This window comes from Narcine bancroftii, chromosome 6 (genome assembly GCF_036971445.1).
Source record: "Narcine bancroftii isolate sNarBan1 chromosome 6, sNarBan1.hap1, whole genome shotgun sequence".
NCBI classification, from domain to species: Eukaryota; Metazoa; Chordata; class Chondrichthyes; order Torpediniformes; family Narcinidae; genus Narcine; species Narcine bancroftii.
Window position 1 is genome coordinate 141,612,017 of NC_091474.1, and position 20,406 is coordinate 141,632,422.

General features: G+C 43.8%; 1 long non-coding RNA gene across 8 annotated transcripts in view; it reads left to right on the top strand.

Annotated features, from left to right (window-relative positions):
• Positions 1–20,406, top strand: part of LOC138736542 (uncharacterized) — a 492,063-nt gene that overhangs the window by 10,452 nt on the left and 461,205 nt on the right. Inside the window, exon 3 of one of the 8 annotated variants that reach the window (XR_011340384.1) lies at positions 2,040–2,170. The exons of the other annotated variants lie outside the window; for them this stretch is intronic. This is a non-coding gene — a long non-coding RNA (uncharacterized lncRNA). The remainder of the gene's footprint in view (positions 1–2,039; positions 2,171–20,406) is intronic. 8 annotated transcript variants of the gene reach the window in all.

Below are 20,406 nucleotides of genomic sequence, written 5' to 3' on the forward strand. Positions count from 1 at the left end.
ATGATGCATGGCTCCTTAGGCAGGCTCTCAGTTTGAATTTAAAATCAGAACATGGGAACCAGGCAGCATCTTTTGAAAAATAAATAATGTTTGGGATTGCTGATTTAAAAAAAATAGAATTGTGAAAAGAGAAGAATAGGGAACATCTGGATAGTATGGATGGAAACAATGGACCGATTCTGCAGAATTCCTCATCCATTTTGTCCCCTCCTTGGCTTTCTCCCAGCCCATTCATCACTAACTGCTGGTGGCACAGTTAGCGTAGTAGGGAGGCATGGTTAAAGTAGTGGTTAGCATAACACTGTGGCAGTGCGAGCAACCCAGGTTTGAATCTGGCACTACCTGTAAGAAGTTTGTACCTTTTTCTCCCTGTGTCTGCATGGGTTTCCTCTGGTTGCTTCAGTTTCTTCCCACCTTTCAAAACGTATGGGGCTTGTAAGTTAATTGGTGTATTTTGAGGGAATGAGCTTGGGAGCCAGAAGGGCCTGTGACCATGCTGTAAAATTTAAAGTTAAGTGATGTACATTGTTTTTCTATGATCAAACTTGCTCCTCTCTGTGTGCTCTGGACGTTAAGGACTTGAAACACATTGTTATCAAATCTGCAGATAAGGTCAAAATCATTTTAATTCCCCTCCACCATTCCCACATTTGTCATCAGCCTCGTCTATAGCTAAGGTGAGACCAAATGTGAACTTGAGGAATGACTTGTATTCCTTGTTGGTCAAGGTGAACCCAACACCTTTCCCAGCTCTAGTAACTTTTGTGTTGATCCATGCCACTGGATCATGCTGGCATTAAAGAGCCTTGTTTTTCTCACCAAAACATATCACTTTACACCTTCTGCATTGGTCACTTAAAAAGTACTTAGATTGCATTTTCCGTGCAAAATTTTGGAGCTTCCCCATGTCATTAAATGAATTAAAATAAAAGCAAGTTCTTTCTTGAAATGTTGTTCCCTAAATGTGCATGTCATAAATTTAGCCAAGGAAGTCAATTAGGATTTCTATTCCTGCACTTTTATTGAATTATATACTGTATTGGATTATACCTGCAAGACTACATCACTTTACATACTTTGGCATGATTATCTGAGAGTCTTGTACCCATATTGTTGACTCACCTTGCAGGTATTGCCTCAACCTATTGAGCCTTACAGCTTGTGTCGTCATTGAATCTATGTGAGCCTCTACTGCCCCTACAGCGACCCATGCTAACATATCACAGGTGATTGACAGCACACACCACACAATGAAGGATGTCACCCTTCTAATTTAGCGTTTCTGCATAGAAAAAAGCTCTGACTGTCAGTCAAGCAGATGATTTATTCCAGTGATATGCTCCAAAAATGCCAGTTAAATAACATGCAAGATTAATCAAAATCAAAGGAATTGTTAATGCTTCAGGCTGGAACCCTCCAAGTCTACTGGCCTGAAACATTGACAATTATTTTTTCCCCCACTGATGCTGCTGGACCTGCTGAGATTCTCCAGCAGATTATGGTTTGCTTCAGATTTCAGCATCTGCAGTCTCTCGTTTGTCAGAAATATTAATTATATGCTTTGAAGAGTTACAGATGAATTGACTGAACGACATTTCACCACAGAAATCGTGGCATGGTTGGCCTCGCGGTTAGAGCACACCATTGCAGCACCAGCAATCTGGGTTCAAATCTGCTGGTGTTTGCATGTTCTCTTTGTGTCTGTGTGGGTTTCCTTCAGGTGCTCAGGTATCTTCAATAAAATGTACGGAGATTGGAGGTTAATTAGTGTATTTGAGTGCATGGGCTCGTGGGCCAGAAGGGCCTGTTACTGTGTCCAAATTTAAAAACATGCAAACATAACACATTACAAGTGGTCATAAAATGTGCCCATTAAATTGGATACAAAATGAACTGGCTTTGCACTGCCATTATTGACCAGTGAATTTTTCTATTGAATGTAAATAAGAATGAGGGTAATCAAGTAAGAACATCTGAAAAGGAAGTTCAACACAGAAAATTTAAAATCTGTTTACCCTGACTTTCCTGTCTAATTTCAGACCCTCCTGGTGCTCAAAGCTGCCTACAGGAAACTCAAATGATGTTTTCAATTTCCTCATTTCATGACCATTTTACAACCAATTATACATTGAATGTAGAGAATACAGCAATCAAAGCTCCATGCAGCAAGGTTTGTCTTTGAATATTTCATAATTTCATATCCACCCAAGTAAACAGCAAAGCCTGGGTTTAACCCTGCACTGTAAGATCTGATCAAATCCAAAGTCTGACAGGCAGTTTTTGAGCAAGTTCTGATGTAAACAAAAGGAGCTCCCCCACCTCCCAGTCACCTTGTTATATTTAAACTGAATTCATAGTCACTAATTAAAGAGTCCAACACAAGTTGCATCTTTCTCTAGCCTGTGGTTCTCAACTTTTTTTTTTCCACTCACATACCACTTTAAGTATTCCCTATGCCATAGGTGCTCTGTGGGATTGCTTAAGGTGATATGTGGGTGGAAAGGGAAAGTTTGAAAATCACTGTTTTAATTGTCCTAATTGACTTGTTATGTGCACGGTTTCATAACTCCAAAGGAAATGGGCCAATGACAATTTTTCTCAAGCAAAATATTTCAATAACAATTAGGTCGAGAGCAATGATTCTCAACCTTATCTTCCCACTCACATACCACTTTAAGCAATCCCTTACTAATCACAAAGCAACGATGGCATAGGGATTACTTAAAGTGGTATGTGAGTGGAAAGAAAAGGGTTGAGAGCCACTGCTTCTAGGCAGAGTGGTGCAGCACTAACTCAAATAAATGAAGGTCATTGAGGTTTTACAGAATTACTTCTTAGGAAACCATTTAAACTACTGTACTCTTCTAAATGGACCTTAAAGATCCTCATTCAATTCCACAAATGCCTCTTCCTGTTACTTGCCATGTCCTTTCCTCTGAAATGTTGCAGATCTTTTAAAGAGGACTAGCTACCTGGCTGTGGAGCTGAGGAGGCAAAGTAATCTTCAGGTGGAAGGAGGATAGGTGCAGGGAAACCAGTGCTAGGCAATATGATTCTTGGAGGCAGAACTATCAGTTTATCTTCACCTTTCATCGATGGCCAGATTGGTTCCTCAAAAACCACATGAACAGAATCATTCTCTTGTTCTTCCACTTGTTTTGCACCCAAAACAAAAGTAGTAGAACAGAAACTGAAATTACTTGAGAGACCAAACTATGACTCACTTGGTAACAGACACCTTGCTTTAAGAGGTTCACTGGCTCACTTGGGGATGAGATTAGTCAGTCATGTAACTTGATATACAGAAACTTGCATCAATGGGCCAGAGCTAGGAAAATGAGTTTTGAACCTCATGATACGGAGCTATCAAATTTGTTTATAAGATTGGGTTCTTTGCACAGAAAGCTGAGAATGAGATGGCCAGGAGAAACTGGATGAGCGCAGGCATATGGAAAAATAGAGGAATTCCATGTGAGGGTACAGTCAACGACAGCAGAGTAGAAGCCACGTTTCCTTAAAAAGGAAGTCCTTTCAGAAGTCTTGGAAAGGAAAGTCTCATCCTGAGAACAAATGTGGTAAGAAAAAGATATAGCTTTCATACAGGAGACGCGGTAGGAGAAGGTGTGATCAAGGTCGATGTGGGAGTTAGCAGTTTTATAATAGTTTGTGTCCTGAAAGAGACAGAAATATCCAGAAAAGATAGCAATGTGTTAGAAGTGGTCCAGGTGAATTTGAGAACAGGGTGATTTTTGGTCGCAAACCTGGTTAAAAATTGATGAGGCCTGCCTGAATGCAGGAACCAGCACTATTGTAGTTATTGATGAAGTGAGGTAAGAGTTGGGGAGGATGTCAGAGAAGGTTTGGAACAAGGAATTTTCCATCCAGCTGACAAAAAGAACTGGAGATGAGAACTATGTGAGTGCCGATGGCTACATCTTTGATTTCAAGAAAAGGAGACTGATTAGAAAAGTTGATCAGGGTAAGAAAAAATCCTTCCTTGTGGCAGAGAGATAGTAGAGGGAAAGTGGTTGAGTCTTTATTCTAAAATCTGCAAAGCCCTTGGACCTTCATAAAAGGGAACAGATACATAGAATGGTTGGATATCCATGGTGAAGATGAGGTGGTTGGGGCCAGGGAGTTGGAACTTGTAAAATGGTGGAGGGCATGTGAGGTATCCCAGAGGTTGTTGAAAGGCATTGAACAAAGGCATTCAGGGTAGAGTGAAGACGTAAAGAGCTGCATTCATGTGGTGGCATCTATGGCAGAGGAAGAGAAATGGGGGTTGGAGGGGTGAGTCCTGTGAAACACAGATGTCCTGGATGGACCTATGCAGGGAAGTGAGAAAGCCACCTTGATGTATCGGAGACCTGGAGCTAAGAGAGTGGATCTGGCAGAGAACAGGGGACAGCACCACATTTGAAAAGGGGAGGCCTGGCAATGTGCACAAGAGGGACAGAGAAGGTATGGATGCATGGATGGGACATGGAAGAAAAGCCATTGGGAGAAGCAGTGAATGGACTGTACATAGAGATCATGGCTAAGGCTAATTGTCCCTAGTGGGACAAGATGGTGAGATGATAGTGAGGAAGAACATGACCCTATAGTCATGAGTCTTGGTGAGAAGGTTGACAAAGAGTTGTGGAAACTCTTCTACTGGTGGGTGGTGTTTGGCACTAAGCTTTAGACAACCATTATTGTTATCCGGTACCTCTTAGAAGTGTGACTCCACATTCAATATAATGGTTAGTTACACCTAACATTAAGTCAGATAAAGGGTGAGATGGAAACATTTCTCGTGAAATATATACATCACGAATGTTCAAATGCATGTTTTCAGGTATCAAATGTCCCAGAGGTCAATGTTGTTCTTGACTAAGCGAGTAACCGTTTGGAAGTGGATTGGATAAAACTCTTCTGTTGATTGATGGGCTACTAGAGGTAACAGCCCAATGTATCTTAGTTGGTTGTATTTCAATCTTTCACTGCTTAGACATATTCCTGCATGTTGGATCTGCTTTTTCAGCTGACTATTTCACCAGGCTCTTAGTGCAGAAGGATTGCTCATCAATATTTTTTGTCTTAATTGTTCAGTAGATATATTTGTGCTCAATCAATTACCCACAATAGAACAAAACTCTCCTGTGGTGCAATTTGCAAGTGATTTATATTGGCCTGACTATTGAGTGTTACAAGCTGCAGACAGTGTGACTGGAGGCAATCCACAAACTGAAGGAATGCATTTATAGTTAATTTTCCCCCTAGATTTTTCATAATATTCTCCCAGTAGGATATGTGACTGTCTTTGGAAAAAGTCAGAACTAATAACCATAACTACCCCATTTGTACCATTAAAATCACATTTATTTCACAAAACTATATTTCTCTTTATGATAGATAATAAAGTTGAATAGTTTAATGCATTATCAATTGTGAAATTATAATTTTTCATGACTAGAATGTTATATTAAATACTTAATTATTTGTTGCGAATGGTTGTCATGGTGAAATATCATTTCCTTTAATGCAGAATATTAGACATGACTTTGCTGCTTTGAGGTTAATGGACAAGGCAATGGATCCATTAATGTTTCTAAATTTGGCAACTCGTATGTCACAATCTCTTTTATAGAACAAAACATTAAAAATCACAATCTTTGCAGCCTTCTTCAGAGGTCAATAAGGCCTGTAAGTGAAGGCCTCTAAAGGTGACATGAAGTATTTTAAACATTAACATGTAGGGCATGATTAAGATAGAATCCATCCATTGTTATAACAATTTGCATTAACTAAATCATACCATTCATAAATAGTAGATAGGGTCAATTTTAACCAAAAGGTTTAGGAGTTGATATTTCATCTTGTGTGCCTGGCACAGCCTGAACAGGCAGGAAGTTAGAATCAAGGCAACAAATTACCAATGGGTCTAATTTTAACCTGCTGTTTTGTGCAGATGAGCAGAACATCTGCTGAAGGCGGCAGCATGTTTTAATTTCCAAGGCAGTAAATGAGCCAAGGCCAAAATAGTATAAGATCAGTAATGTATGGTATTTGATTCTTTTTTATGGCATTGGAGAATCTAAACTGTACTAATATTTTCTTTCTATAATCATGACTGAAGACAAGGGAGCTAATAAGTGAAAAGTCAAGTGTCAAATTCAAGGGTGCACATATGATTACGCAGCCGATGATACAACCACAAGGGAAAAGGCCTGGGCCAACATCTGAGCTGCTGTTCGCCTGTGTAGAGCTTCATATCTGTTTTCTTTCTGGCCAAGAATCTGTCATGCCACTTGCCAAAGATAGTTTCAAATCACCAAATGTAATCTTAATGGCTTCTGAATTATGCTGTCTTGCTTGTCTACAAACCCACTTTCTACATATCCTATAAGGATTCCATTCCTTTCTCTCAATTTATCCACCTCCATTGCATCTGCTCCCAGGATGAGGACTTCCAAGACAGATCATCAGAAATGTCCTCCTTCTTCATATAATATGGCTTCCCCTCTACCACCATCAATTTGGTCGTCACCCGCATATCCTTCATTACTTGGATATCTGCTTTGGTTCCTCCATCCTCACAGGTAACAAGGACTTCCCATTGTCCTTACCTATCACCACACCAGCCTCCACATCCACACCCTCCTCTGCCATTTCTGCCACCTACTATGTGACCCGATCCCACCACCAGACATGTATTCCCCTCTCTGCCTTCCGCAGGGATTTTCCGTCTGTGACTCCCTCATCTACTCCTCCCTCCCCATCAAATATCCCCTTGACATCTACCCCTGTGACCTCAGGAGATACTCCACTTCCTCCTCCCTCACCACCATTCAGGGCCCCAAATAGTCCTTCCAAGAGAAGCTACTGCTTCACCAGTAGCTAACCATGCTTTCTGCTGCCAACGACCTTGGTTCCGAAATCTCTTCCATTTCACCCATTCTTTCCTGTTTTGAAACTCTTCAATGACTACCTTTTTGAACAAATTTATGATCTCCTGCTCTAATATTTCCTCAAGTGCCTGTTATTTTGTGTTTGATAAAGCTCCTAAAAAGCTCTGAGAAATGTGTAGGTTAACAGCTTTAACTAAATAGAGATTGTCACTGACACTAATGCTCCAAACAACAACAGCATATGAAGTAGCCTTCTATTATAGAATATACTAACAAATAATTGTGTGGCGTGATGGAGATGGAAAAGGATGGACTGAGGATGGAGAGAGAGCAGTGGGTAACATCAAAGCCCACACCGACAGCAGATGAATCTGTTCACTTGCTCCAATTAAAGTCTGAGAACCCATTAATTGGAGGATGATTTTAGTTGATTGGGTGTGCATTTTCATCTTGTTGGTTTGTTTTACCCCATTTCCTTGTTTTTCAATCCAGTCCACATTTAACCCTCATTATTTCTATTGAAAAAAAAGATTGTGACCAACCTGATGTCTTCAACAATGGAAGAGGAAGTGAGTGCAGCAGTAGCAGGTTCTGGAGACCAGACCTTGGGAGCTCAATGGGAGGGGTTGCTGATGGTAGTCATATGAGATTTGAGTGGAAATGCATTTTTTTTTGCTGTGGACTCGATATTAAATTCAATAAATTCAGTTAACTTGATTTTTCAATCTGTACCAGCCGTCAATATGCAACATTAGCTCAGCTTTTTATTTGTTCTTTTTTCTCTCTCTGAGAGTGGAGGACATGCCTAGCCTGACCTCCTGATCTTATCTTGTCTACCTGCTCTGAATTCATTAGCTTGTAGTGTCTGCCTGTCCCGCATCGGACTTGTCAGCCACAAACGAGCCTGCAGCTGACGTGGACTTTTACCCCCTCCATAAATCTTCGTCCGCGAAGCCAAGCCAAAGAAAAGAAGAAGTGGCAGCTACACTGCTACTGAAAGAACACACAACCAGATGGGTTGAACTCAGTGAGCAGAACTGATTATTGCAGGCTGCTGGGCTGGACTTGTGCTCCCAGCCCGGACCTGGCTGAGAACCGCGCTGAGGGACGCTGACGTCACCCGGGCGTCACGTGGTCCCCCAGTGCAGGCTTCTGAGCCCTGTGCTGAGAAGAAGGGGAAACCCCCGACAGTGCCATTTTGGCCAGCTGCCCCGCCGCGTGGATTACAAGCGGGGCTGGTTCACCTGCCTAGTGGTGTGCCGCCACACAACCCCCTTACCCCCCAGATGACGTCAATGTTCTTTTTAGCTGAGCGGCCTCACTTCTTGGGCTGGGCCACAATCACTGGTTTGGTGGGGTCGAGGTGCACTGGCTTCAGCCTGTCCACAGTAAACAGTTCCCGCCTGCTGCTGATGTCCTGCGTGAACGTAGACCCTGAATGCTGGACAACCTTGTACGGCCCCTCGTAATGTCTCTGCAGTGGTGCCACGGGTGGGCCCTGCTGAATAAAAATGTACTCCACGGAAAGCAGCTTGCTGGGGACATGAGATGGCTGTGTGCCGTGTCTGGGCGGCGGTGGGGGTGCAAAGGAGTCCAAGTGGGCCCGAAGGTAGGGATGCAGCTTGTGCAGTGACCACTGGGGGTTGTGAGGCGCATTGATGAACTCACCAGGAAGTGCCAGCGGTGCGCCGTAGACCAGCTCAACTGATGATGCCTGCAGATCCTCCTTGGGCATGGAGCGGATGCCCAGGAGCACCCAAGGCTGTTCGTCCACCCAGTCTGGACCGGTGAGGTGGGCCATAAATGCCAACTTAAGGTGACGCTCAACCAGCCCATTGGCCTGCGGGTAATAGGCTGTGGTGTAGTGTAGCTCGATCCCCAACCTGTTGGCAAGCTGTGCGCAGAGGTGAACTGGGTGCCCAGATCGCTGGTGAGGTGATTTGGAACAGCAAACTGGGCGACACAACCGTGCAACAGCGCTCGGGACCAGGTGTCCGTGGAGGCGCCCAGCATCGGGATTGCCTCGTGCCAATGAGTGGTGTGGTCCACCACTGTGAACAGGTAACGGTTGCCCCGGGGAATGGGTAAGGGCTCGATTATGTCCACGTGAATGTGGCTGAACTGTTCCTGGACATGCTCGAACTCTTGCACGGGCACACTGGTGTGCCTGTGTACCTTGGACATCTGGCAATAGGTGCATGTTCTGTCCTAGCTTGCGATCTGCTTCCGCAGCCCATGCCAGATGAACCGCTCTGCCACCATCCGGACCGTGGACCTGATGGACGGGTGCAAAAGGTTGTAGATGTGATGGCAGACTTGTCTGTGCCACTAGCCGTTGGGTGCTCTTGGAGACATCGCACAGGATGGTGCTTCTGCTGCTCAGAGTCGGGAGATCTTCGCAGATCAGTGATGGCAGTCCTGAAGGCTTGTGTCTCCTCGTCGGACTTCTGGTTCCGGGCAAGCTGGTCGAAGTTGAGGCCAGGCTTCAGCGTGCAGATGGTCGGTCACGAGAGTGCATCGGTGACCACGTTGTCCTTCCCCGCTTTGTGCCGAATGTCGGTGGTAAACTCCGACACGAAGGAGAGTTGACGCTGCAGGCAGGCCGACCAGGGGTCCTTCGCCATCGTGAGCACTGGGGTGAGGGATTTGTGGTCAGTGAAGATGGTTAAAGTCCTCCCCTCCAAGAAATAGCGGAAATGCCACACCGCCAGGTACATGCCCAGTAACTCACGGTCAAAAGCGCTATATTTGTGCTCTGGTGGGCGGAGAAGCTGGCTGAAGAATGCCAATGGCTTCCATTGTCCATTCACCGGCTGCTCCAGGATGGCGCTGACGGCTGTGGCAGAGGCATCGACGGAGAGCACCATTTGCAGGTCGGTATGCGGGTGGGTGAGCATGGTAGCCTTCATGAGGGCATCCTTGGTGGCCTTGAATGCGCTGCAGGCCTCTTGGGTCTAGGTAAGTGTTTTGTGCTTGGCTGCGATGAGGGCAAATAGCGGCTGCATGATGCGCGCAGCTCCCGGGATGAATCGGTTGTGCAAGTTGACCATACTCGCGAACTCCTGCAGTCCCTTGAGATTGTCCGGACGTGGGAACTCCTAGATAGTGGTGACCTTCGTAGCGCGGGCGTGGATCCCTCTGCCGTGATGGTATGGCCCAGGAACTGCATGTACATTATTGAATGGGAAAGAACCTTTCAAGTTTATACAAAAATGCAGAAGAAACTCACCAAGTCACCGCAGTTCTCTGTTCAGCAAAGATAAAGATACAAACCTTGACCAAGGTCCGAGCCCTTTGTCAATTTGAGCAAGCAGCAGGTGGGTGCTTGAATGAAATGGTGGAGGAGGATCAGGGGGAAAAGCACACACTTACAGGCAAAAGGCCATGGGTTGGTGTGGGTGGGATGCCGCAAGGGAGGAAAAAATAAGTGATGGGAGTGGGAATAGCTCTCTGAATGGAGAGGGAAAGGGGTGGAGAGCTGGAGGAAGGGACACAGAGGGATGGGGAAGAGAGGAAGCCAGGAAAGTGGCCTAACAGCAACTGGAGAAGTTTAAGTCAATGCCATTCAGTTGGAGAGTGCTCCAATGGAATATTAGATGGTGTTCCTCCAATTTACTGATGGCCTTGGTGTGGCAGTGCATGAGACCATGGACAGACAGGTCAGTGCAGGAGTGGGATGCTGAATTGAAATGGCTAGCTACTGGGATATCCCTGCCAATGCTCTGGACAGTGTGAAGGTGCTCAATAAAACAATATCTCAGTCTGTGTCCTGTTTCTCCAATGGAGAGAAGGCCAGAACCGAAGCCCCAGATACAGTAGATGACCGCTGAAGATTCGTGTGAATTGTTGCTTCACTTAGAAGGGCGATTTAGGGCCCCGAATGGTGGTGAGGAGAGAGGTATTGGTGCAAGTGTCGCACTTCCTGAAGTCACAGGGGAAGTTGCCAAGCGGGCAATTAGTGGGAGGGTAGTAAAAACACAATGCTGGAGAAAGTCAGCGCCAAGCAGTGTCCCTTATATAGAAAAATAGGTGAGGCAACTAGGCAAGAGGAAGAAGGAAGTATATGTTAGATATAGAAAGCAGGAAACAGGAGGTGCTCGTCAGAAATATGTTGTCAGGAAGGATCTTAAAAAAGGACTTAGGAGAGCACAAAGGGGGGCATGTAGAATTAAAGAGAATTCCATGGCGTTCTATGAATATGTGAAGAATAGAAAGATGACGAGAATGAAAATGGGGCTACTAAAGGATAAAGGAGGTTGGGGAGTTCCTAAATTAATACTTTGCATTAGTATTTTCAAAAGAAAAAGACCTTGATCAGGGTGAGCTCAGAATAGACAGGTCTGTGTGCTGGACAATATGAAGATTAAGGACGAGGAAGTGTTGGATCTTTTTAGAAACATCAAGATTGATAAATCTTTGGGGCCAGATGTGATATACTCCAGGTTTCTGTGGGAAGTGATAGAAGAGATAGCTGGGGCAGTAACGATGATCTTTGAATTCTCATTGGTCACAGGATGTGCCGGAGGATTGGAGAATGGCAAATGTAGTCCCTTTGTTTAAAAAAGGTCATAGAGAGAAACTTGTGAATTATAGACTGGTGTGTCTAACGTCGATGGTGTATAAACTATTGGAGAGTATTCTTAAGTGTAGGATCTATGAGCATTTGGAAAAACACAATTTACTCAAGGATAGTCAGCTTGGCTTTGTGAAGGGAAGGTCATATCTCACAAACTTAATTAAATTTTTTGAGGAAGTAATAAAAGAAATTGATGAGGGTAGAGCAGTAGATGTGGTCTACATGGATTTTAGCAAGACATTCGACAGGCCTCTCATGAGAGACTAATCCAGAAAGTCATGTGGAACCTTGGCTGTGTGGATAAAAAAATTGATTTGCAGGAAGAAAGCAGAGAGTAGTAGCGGAAGGAATGCATTCTATCTGGAGGTTGGTGACTAGTGGTGTGCCTCAGGGATCTGTTCTGGAACAACTGCTTTTTTATAAATGACCTAGATGAAGAAATGGAAATATGGGTCAGTAAGTTTGCGGATGGCATGATGGTTGGAGAAGTTGTGGATGGAGCTGAAGGTTGTCAAAGGTCACAAGAGGATATAGACAGAATGCTGAGTTGGATAGAAAAGTGGCAGATGGAGTTCAATCCAGATAAGTGTGGTGATGCATTTTGGAAGGACAAGCCAGAAGGCTGAGTACAGGATTAATGGTTGGTTACTTCAGAGTATGGATGAACAGAGGACCTTGGGTTTAAAATCCAAACATCCCTCAAGGTCACTGCACAGGTTGACAGGATAGTTAAGAAGGCATATGGGATGCTGGACTTCATTAATAGGAAAATTGAGTACAGGTGTAGAGAGGTCAAGTTGCAACTCTACAAATCTCTGGTGAGACTACACATGGAATAGTGTGTTTAGTTCTGGTAACCTCTTTATATGAAGCCATGGAGAAGCTACAGAGGAGAATTACCAAGATGTTGCCTGGAACTGGAACTTTTCTCTTTGGAGCGTAGAAGGATGAGAAGAGAATTTATAGAGGCCCGCAAGATTATGAGAGGCATAGATAGGGTGGACAACTAGAACCTGCTTCCAGAAAACATCAAAGGACATATATACACAGTGAAGGCAGGACAGTTTAAGGAAAACATCAGAGAGGTTTTTGTTTACAGAGAGTTGTGTGTGCCTGGAATGCCTTGCCTGGGATGCTGGTGGAGGCCAAAACATTAAGGACATTTAAGAGACTCTTAGGCAGGCACGTGGTGAAGGAAAAATTGAGGGTTATGGGGTAGGGTGGGTTTTGTACCTTTTTTTAAGTGACTCCTGTTCGGCTCTGAATCATGGGTCCTCTACCGGCATCACCTACGGCTCCTAGAACGCTTCCACCAGCGTTGTCTCCGCTCCATCCTCAACATCCATTGGAGCGCTTTCATCCCTAACGTCGAAGTACTCGAGATGGCAGAGGTCGACAGCATCGAGTCCACGCTGCTGAAGATCCAGCTGCGCTGGGTGGGTCACGTCTCCAGAATGGAGGACCATCGCCTTCCCAAGATCGTGTTATATGGCGAGTTCTCCACTGGCCACCGTGACAGAGGTGCACAAAGAAAAGGTACAAGGACTGCCTAAAGAAATCTCTTGGTGCCTGCCACATTGACCACCGCCAGTGGGCTGATATCGCCTCAAACCGTGCATCTTGGTGCCTCACAGTTTGGCGGGCAGCAACCTCCTTTGAAGAAGACCGCAGAGCCCACCTCACTGACAAAAGGCAAAGGAGGAAAAACCCAACACCCAACCCCAACCAACCAATTTTCCCCTGCAGCCGCTGCAACCGTGTCTGCCTGTCCCGCATCGGACTTGTCAGCCACAAATGAGCCTGCAGCTGACGTGGACTTTTACCCCCTCCATAAATCTTCGTCCGCGAAGCCAAGCCAAAGATATGGGTTGGCACAATATTAAGGACCAAAGGGCTTTTACTGTGCTGCAGTGTTCTATGTAAAGGTAAAAATACATAACCAACATTTCGGGCTTGAGGCCTTCATCATGGTATGGAAAAATGTCAGCAAAAGAGAATGTGAGGAAGGGGTGGTCTCAAAGGCAGGAGGTGATAGGTGGAGAAGGGAGGGAGGGGACAACAGCAATGAAGGGGAGGAGGAATGGGTAGGTGGAGGAAAACTGGAAAGCAGAAATGAAGGGGTGAGGGGGAAGAGGAGAGCAGGTTTGCAGAAACCAGAAAAGTCGATATTAATGCTATCTTGCTGGAGAGTGCCCAGACAGAAAATCAGATGTTGTTCCTCCAATTTTCAGGTGGTTTTGATGGGACAGTACATAAGGCCATGGGCAGACATGTGAGTGTGGGAGTGGGACACAGAACTGAAATGGTTGGCTACTGGAAGGTCTCTGTCACTGGTGCAGATGGAGCAAAGCGATCTCCCAATCTACACTCAATCACTTCGATGTAGAGGATGCCACAGAGGAATCACCAAATGTAGTAAATCAGTCCTGTGGATACACAAATGAAGTTTTGCTTCACTTGAAAGGCTTGTTTGGGGCCCCAGACCATGGTGAGGGAGGAAGTTTGGGCACAAATCTGGCACCTCCTATGGCCACATGGGAAGCTGCTGTGGGACAATTGGTGGGGAGGGATGAGTGCACAAGGGAGTCATGGAGGGAGCAGTTCCTACAGAAGGCAGAGAGAGAAGGAGGGGGAAGATGTGTCTGGTAATGGGATCCTGTTGTAAGTGCTAGAAATTCTGGGGGATAATGTGTTGGATGCGGAGGCTGGTGTGGTGGTAGGTGAGGATAAGGGGGATTCTATGTGTGTTGCATCTGGGGGCAGAGAGAGCCAGGCAGATGAGTTGGAAATGCTGGAAATGTGGATGAGATCTGAGTTGATGGTGGTGGAGGGGAATCTATGTTTGTGGAAGAAGGCAGACATTTTGGAAGATCTGGACAGGAAAACTCATATTGGGAACAGATGCAGCAGAGATGGAGTAATTAAAAGAAGGGAATAGAATCCTTGCAGGGGACAGGATGTGCAGTTAAGGTAGTTGTGGGAGTTATGACATTTCAGAAGATCTGGACTGGAAGACTTCTTATCTTCACCTACCACCCCACCAGCCATGTCTTTTTTCATACCTTGATGAAGGGCGCAAGCCTGAAATGTTGGTTATGTATTTTTACCTTTGCTATTTAAAGGACACTGCTTGACCTGATGATTTTCACCAGATTTTTGTTTTTCCTTCAACCATGGTGTCTGCAGATTTTCATGTTTAATTATTAGTGGATAGGGTTGTGTGGACGAGGGAGTCATGGAGGGAGCAGTCGCTGTAGAATGTGGAGAGTGGAGGCGAGGTGAAAATCTCTGGTGGTGGGATCATGCTGTTGGTGGCGGAAATTGCATTGATAATGTACAGGATGCAGAAGCTGTTGCGTAGTAAGTGAGGAAAAGCAGAATCCCGTCCTTGTAGCATCTAGGGGAAGATGGGCCAGGGCAGATGTGCAGGAAATAGAGAAGATCCAGGTAAGAGCTGAGTTGATGGTGGTAGAGGGTGAGTAATGTTTTCAAGGATGATTTTTCCTGAAGGTGCATGCATGTGACAAATATGTGAAAATTAGGCAGATTTGGGTCCACTCCACTGAACTAACTTGCTCATTTAAATTAATAGAGAAATATGTAGGTTTTTTTTTTATGGGAGCTTTCCACTCTACCCGTATATGCTGCATTCAGGCAATGCTGCATGCTTAGATGTAGTCCTCTGTGAATTCATTTTTATTAACTTTCTATCTGTATGCTCTCACTATACATTCAAATTTAATGGACATTAAACACAAGAAGAGCTTTTGATAGTCCTGAGGTGCACGTAGGTGAATAAATAAATTATTTGATCTGAGGGTCAAAGTCCCAATAGGTCATTGAGAGAACTCACAAATGTTACATATTATGCTTTGCACAGACTTTAGGAAGGAAAGTTGACTTGGGTTTTATATCTCACTTGCAAAATGGTAAATGCAACAGTCCCTACATACCAATCAAATGCAAAAATAGGAAATGCAAAGTCAACAGGCTAGGCATCACCAATAGAGTGATGAAAGATGATCCAAAATTCATCAAGATAAAGCACGAACTTAGTTCCTTTCTCCACAGTTGCTGTCGCAGCTTCAAAATTTCTAGTTTCAGCTCCTTCTGTGTTGATCGTGTTTGGCTTTCTGGAGTGGATTTGAGTTTCTGAAACTGGGGAAAGGATGACATCAGATGCCCCTTTTCATTCTAAAATTAGAATGAAATGAAGGGGGGTGGACAAAATCATCAGAATAGTCCATGAAAGAATGATGTGCCTCATTTGAGAGACATTCCACTCCTTATTTGCTAAGTAAGGTACGTAATTTGATGTATATCTTGTCATCAACTGACTCCTACGTTAGAGAAGCCAAGTTTCCAATGGCTCTTTAAAATCCTAGCATAGAAAATTCAGGTTAATTTTTCCAAAACCTTTTGTTTGAGCATCTAAATCAAGGTGTACTGTCACCCTCAAACAAGCAATAAAATTGAATGGTGCATTTGATTGCTCAACATAATTCAAAGATTCGTGCTTCATAACAAACTCCAGAATTTAATCTCTTGGATATCAAATTTGACATTTCATTAGTTATTTTGCAATATTATTTTTCAGTCATGGAATATTATATTTCATTCCAGTACATAAACAATAATATAAAGTAGTTGCAAATTAAAATATCATAGCTGCTACTGAATCTGATCACATGACTGCTTCATATGCAAATCTACGTAATACAGCAAGCTATTTAATATAAGTCAAAGGGTTGAATGGGGTGTGAGGAAGATTAGTATAAAGAGACTTCCATCTTTGATGATTTCTGCACCATTCCTGGCCATGAGGCAGGTAAAGTAGATGTACTTACCTTTGGTGAGTTGCTGCCTTCATTTGTATGGCTCCTTCTGTCAGTGAGAAGAATAAGCATCAGAGAGTGCTGTGCAATGTATTTGAATGTTGTGCTTGCAAAGGTTCATTTCCTGCAAACTGTGGGTACAGCCGAAGTGCACAGTGAAGAGAAGAATGTAACTGTTGGGTATGGATCTGATTGATACAGATACTGGGAGGTGAGTGTGGGGGTTGTGATGGATTAAGCCATGTCTGAGTCTCCTGAAGAGATGGGTACATTCTGGAATCTGAAAATCCATTTACTGACTTTGGCTACATGCGAGAAATCTTTCAATCCTTGAGGTATTGTGAATGTAATCATTCTGAGAACATTGAATTCAGGAGTTCAGGGATGCCCAAGATGTTTCAGTACAGTTAACAGCACAGGCATCAACCTAATGGTAAGGAAACTTGGCCAGGTACCCTCCATTCACAAAAAAATGACAGATCCACTTTGGTTAATTATTATCCAATCAGACAACCCTAGGTTATCAGTAAAGTGAAAGCTCTTATTAACAGTGTTATCAAGTTTAGCTTCAGTTCGTTTGTTAAATTATGCCTGATACAAGGAGAAGAATTCTTCAGCAAGCACTGTATAGGTCATCTTAACATTCATGTAGCTGCAAGAAGTAGAAGAGCAAGAGATAAATTAGAGTTTAGAGTTGCAATGAAAAGAGAAGAGGCAGATTGTTGGACCAGATAGAAGGAGTGGATTTTTCTAACTGGACTCCACTCATTTAAGAGGAGAGAAGGTGACCAATTTATTTTTATTAATTCATGAGATCTGGGTACTGTTGGCAAGGCCAATAAATATTATCAATACAACTTCTCCTTCAGACAAGATCAGCTGTCTTCTTGGAGACCCTTTTCTCAGGGCCTGTGCAACGAGATGTTCAAAGGGCTTTCTGGGAGCAGCACCAGTCATGTTTAAGCACACTGAGGTGTTATCTGCTGAAGATTTGTAAAGTCAGAGAGAAATACTGGATGTAAACTGGCCCACTGAATCCATGCTGACCTCAACTCCCATTTACACTAATTGGTCATTTAAAAAATATTTCCATATTCTTATCAACTGCTTCCCGAACGCATAGATTCTACCACTCACCTCAATAGAAAAAAATAACCTTGGGATGCAGGAAGAAACACAGGTGAGAACAAGTAAACTCCCTGTAGACAGCACTTAGAATCAGGATTGAACCCATGTTTCTGTACTGAAAGGCAAGGGCTTGACTAGTTGCCTCACGACATTACACTTGAGGCTAGATAGGATGACAGCTTTGGACAACAGCACAATCAGCATGCAAGGGACAGATGAGCAATCTCAGAAACAGACTTAGGGTGGCATAGCATGTAGAGCTGCTGTCTTCACAGCCCCAGGGACCTGGGTTTAATCCTGACCTCAGCTGCTGTCTGTTTGGAGTTTGCCTGGTCTTCTTGTGACTGTGTGAGGTTCCTCTGGGTGCTTAGGTTTCCTCCCCCATCCCAAAGACACCCAGAATGGTCAATTAATTGTCCACTGAAAATTGCCCCTATTATGTAGGTGGATGGTAGAATCTGAGGGGTGCTAATGAGAATATGGGAGAATAAAACATGGAATTTATGTAGGATTAAGGTATGTGGATAGTTATGGTCAACAGAGACTTGGTAGGCTGAATAACCTGCTTCTATGACTCTATTGAAGCTCTAATCCAACCACAGTTAGTCATAGTGGTGGACAATTAAAGAGTTAATGGGAGGGGAAGGCTCCAAGAGCATTACCATCTTCAATGGTGGAAGATCCCACCACGTGAGTGCTTAAATTAAAAGCAGATGCATTCGCAACCATGCTCAATGGATAATTCATTCTGTTGATCACAAGATTCCCATCATAGAAGCCAGCCTCTAGCCAATTCAATTCACTCCATGTGATATCAAGAGACTGCAGCTACTTTGGATACAGCAAAGGTTATGGGAGCAAACAAAATTGTAGTATTGGTACTGAAGACCTTAGCTAACAGACCAAGATGAACCTCCCACCAAGCTGTTCCAATGCAGTTATAATCATCTTCCTGATGGATGAATAAAAACTGCTCGGGTATGACCTGCTAACAAATGCAAGCAGCATATTAGATCCTGTCTGACTAATTGCTATCTAATTAAGGTTCTCCCTGTCATCACCAACTTAATAGAAGCATTCATTAATTGTGCTATTAAGTGGCACTTCCACACTATTAGATCAGATTACTGATGACCTGTATGGGTCATGAGACCTTATCACTGCCAGTCTAAACTTGGACCAAAGATCTGGCTTCTGGAGATGTGAGCGTGAATGCATTGCTCATCCTGCTCTGACAGTACTTCCTGAGCCCACAGCCTCTGCTAACAAGAAGAACAAAGGTTGCAAGTTTATGAGAATGTTGCCGCCTGCAGTTTCCTCAACATTGTTGTGCACGATCCTGACTTGCAGGGTCAAAATCCAGTTGCTGACTCTCTAAGAGTGCTGTGGGCTATAGTATCATCAGAAGGACTAAAGTGCTTCAAGAAAGGAGATAACAAACACATTCTCAAGGAAAATTAGGAATGAGCCTGATCGGCAATGCTCAGATCCTAAAAATGGATAAACCTTTTTGCCTGGCATTGATTTGCAAGGCTATTTTCTTCTTCAACTGCTGGGCTTATGTCGCTGAAGCTTCCTGGTTCACTGTGAATACAAGACATCTATGTCACTTTGCCAAAGCCCCACCAATGCCTCTAGTTTTGTGCGCAGATCATTAAGGCCTGTCATCTCTCATATTGATGTCCTCCTACCAGAAATGTGCAACAACGAGCAGCAAATGCACCTGCCACAATCCATCTTCCTCTTAAGAGATGCAAGTTAATATTAAACAATGGAAGCTCACATTATTGGAGCCCAGCTACCCTGATCCCATGGGTTGTTCAAAGGTGAAGGTAGCATGGGGTGTTTGTTGAACTTGGTTTACTGGTGAGCCTGCTTTGTCGTCCACATGAGGCAATCGTGCAACATTATCCCTGTTCATGTTTTCAGAAGCAAGTGAATTCAGCCCAGAAATCTGTTATTTGATTCAACATAAAAACCTGACTCAGCCAAACTAACCGCTGCATTTTCAGAGTGAGAATTGAGGCAGTTCATGAAAATCATTTAAAATGCCCTAAGAGTTTCAGTGGATTTTAGCTGAGTTTTTCTCGAACTACAAATATAAACTTGAAATGCTGTGTCATGACATTTCGGGAAGTGGCTGCTCAGCTCAAACCCTCTGATCCATATGTTCTTTTACATCCAAAGATCAGCACCTTGTCGTTGCAGCCTCTTGCCATCTTAACCTTTTGAATGGAGATATTCTATGTGACTTGTATGTTCTTTTGATGCATCAAGTGATGTGCACTGCTACTAATTTACCATAAAGCCAACACTAACTTCACATTTGAACAACATCTGTGATGGGGGTATTATGAGAGTCTGCACAGATCAAATGGTGGGAGTATTCCAGTACCTCTTTAATTTCTCCTTGCCACAGGGTGCAGTTCCCACTTCTTTCAAGAAGACCACCATTATATCAGTACCATGGAAACAACAGGCTTAGATGACTAGCAATCAGTGGCTTGACATCCACCAGCTTTAAAAGGCTGGTCTTAGCTCACATCAGTTCTTATTGACCAAGCCATCCTTGATCTTTTCCAATTTGCATTCTACTCAAATAGGTCCACAGCAGATGCAAACTCCCTAGTGCTCTACTTGGCACTGGAACACCTGAACTTCAAGGACACGTGTATCAGACTGTTGTTCATGGAGTCATCCTATACCTTCCGCACTGTAGTCCATATCAAATCCATCCCCAAACTTCAGGATCAAGACCTCTGCTTCAAGTTGATCCTTGACTTCCTGTTTAACAATCAGTGAAGATGAGTAGCAACATCTCCTTCATGATCACACTCAACATTAGTGCTCTGCAGGGATGTGTTCTCTGTCTCGACTAAACTTTCATATCCATGACTACAGTCAAGACCTAGTCCAACTCTGTCTTCATATTGATCGAAACATCACAGTCAGTTACTGGATATCAAATAATGAATGG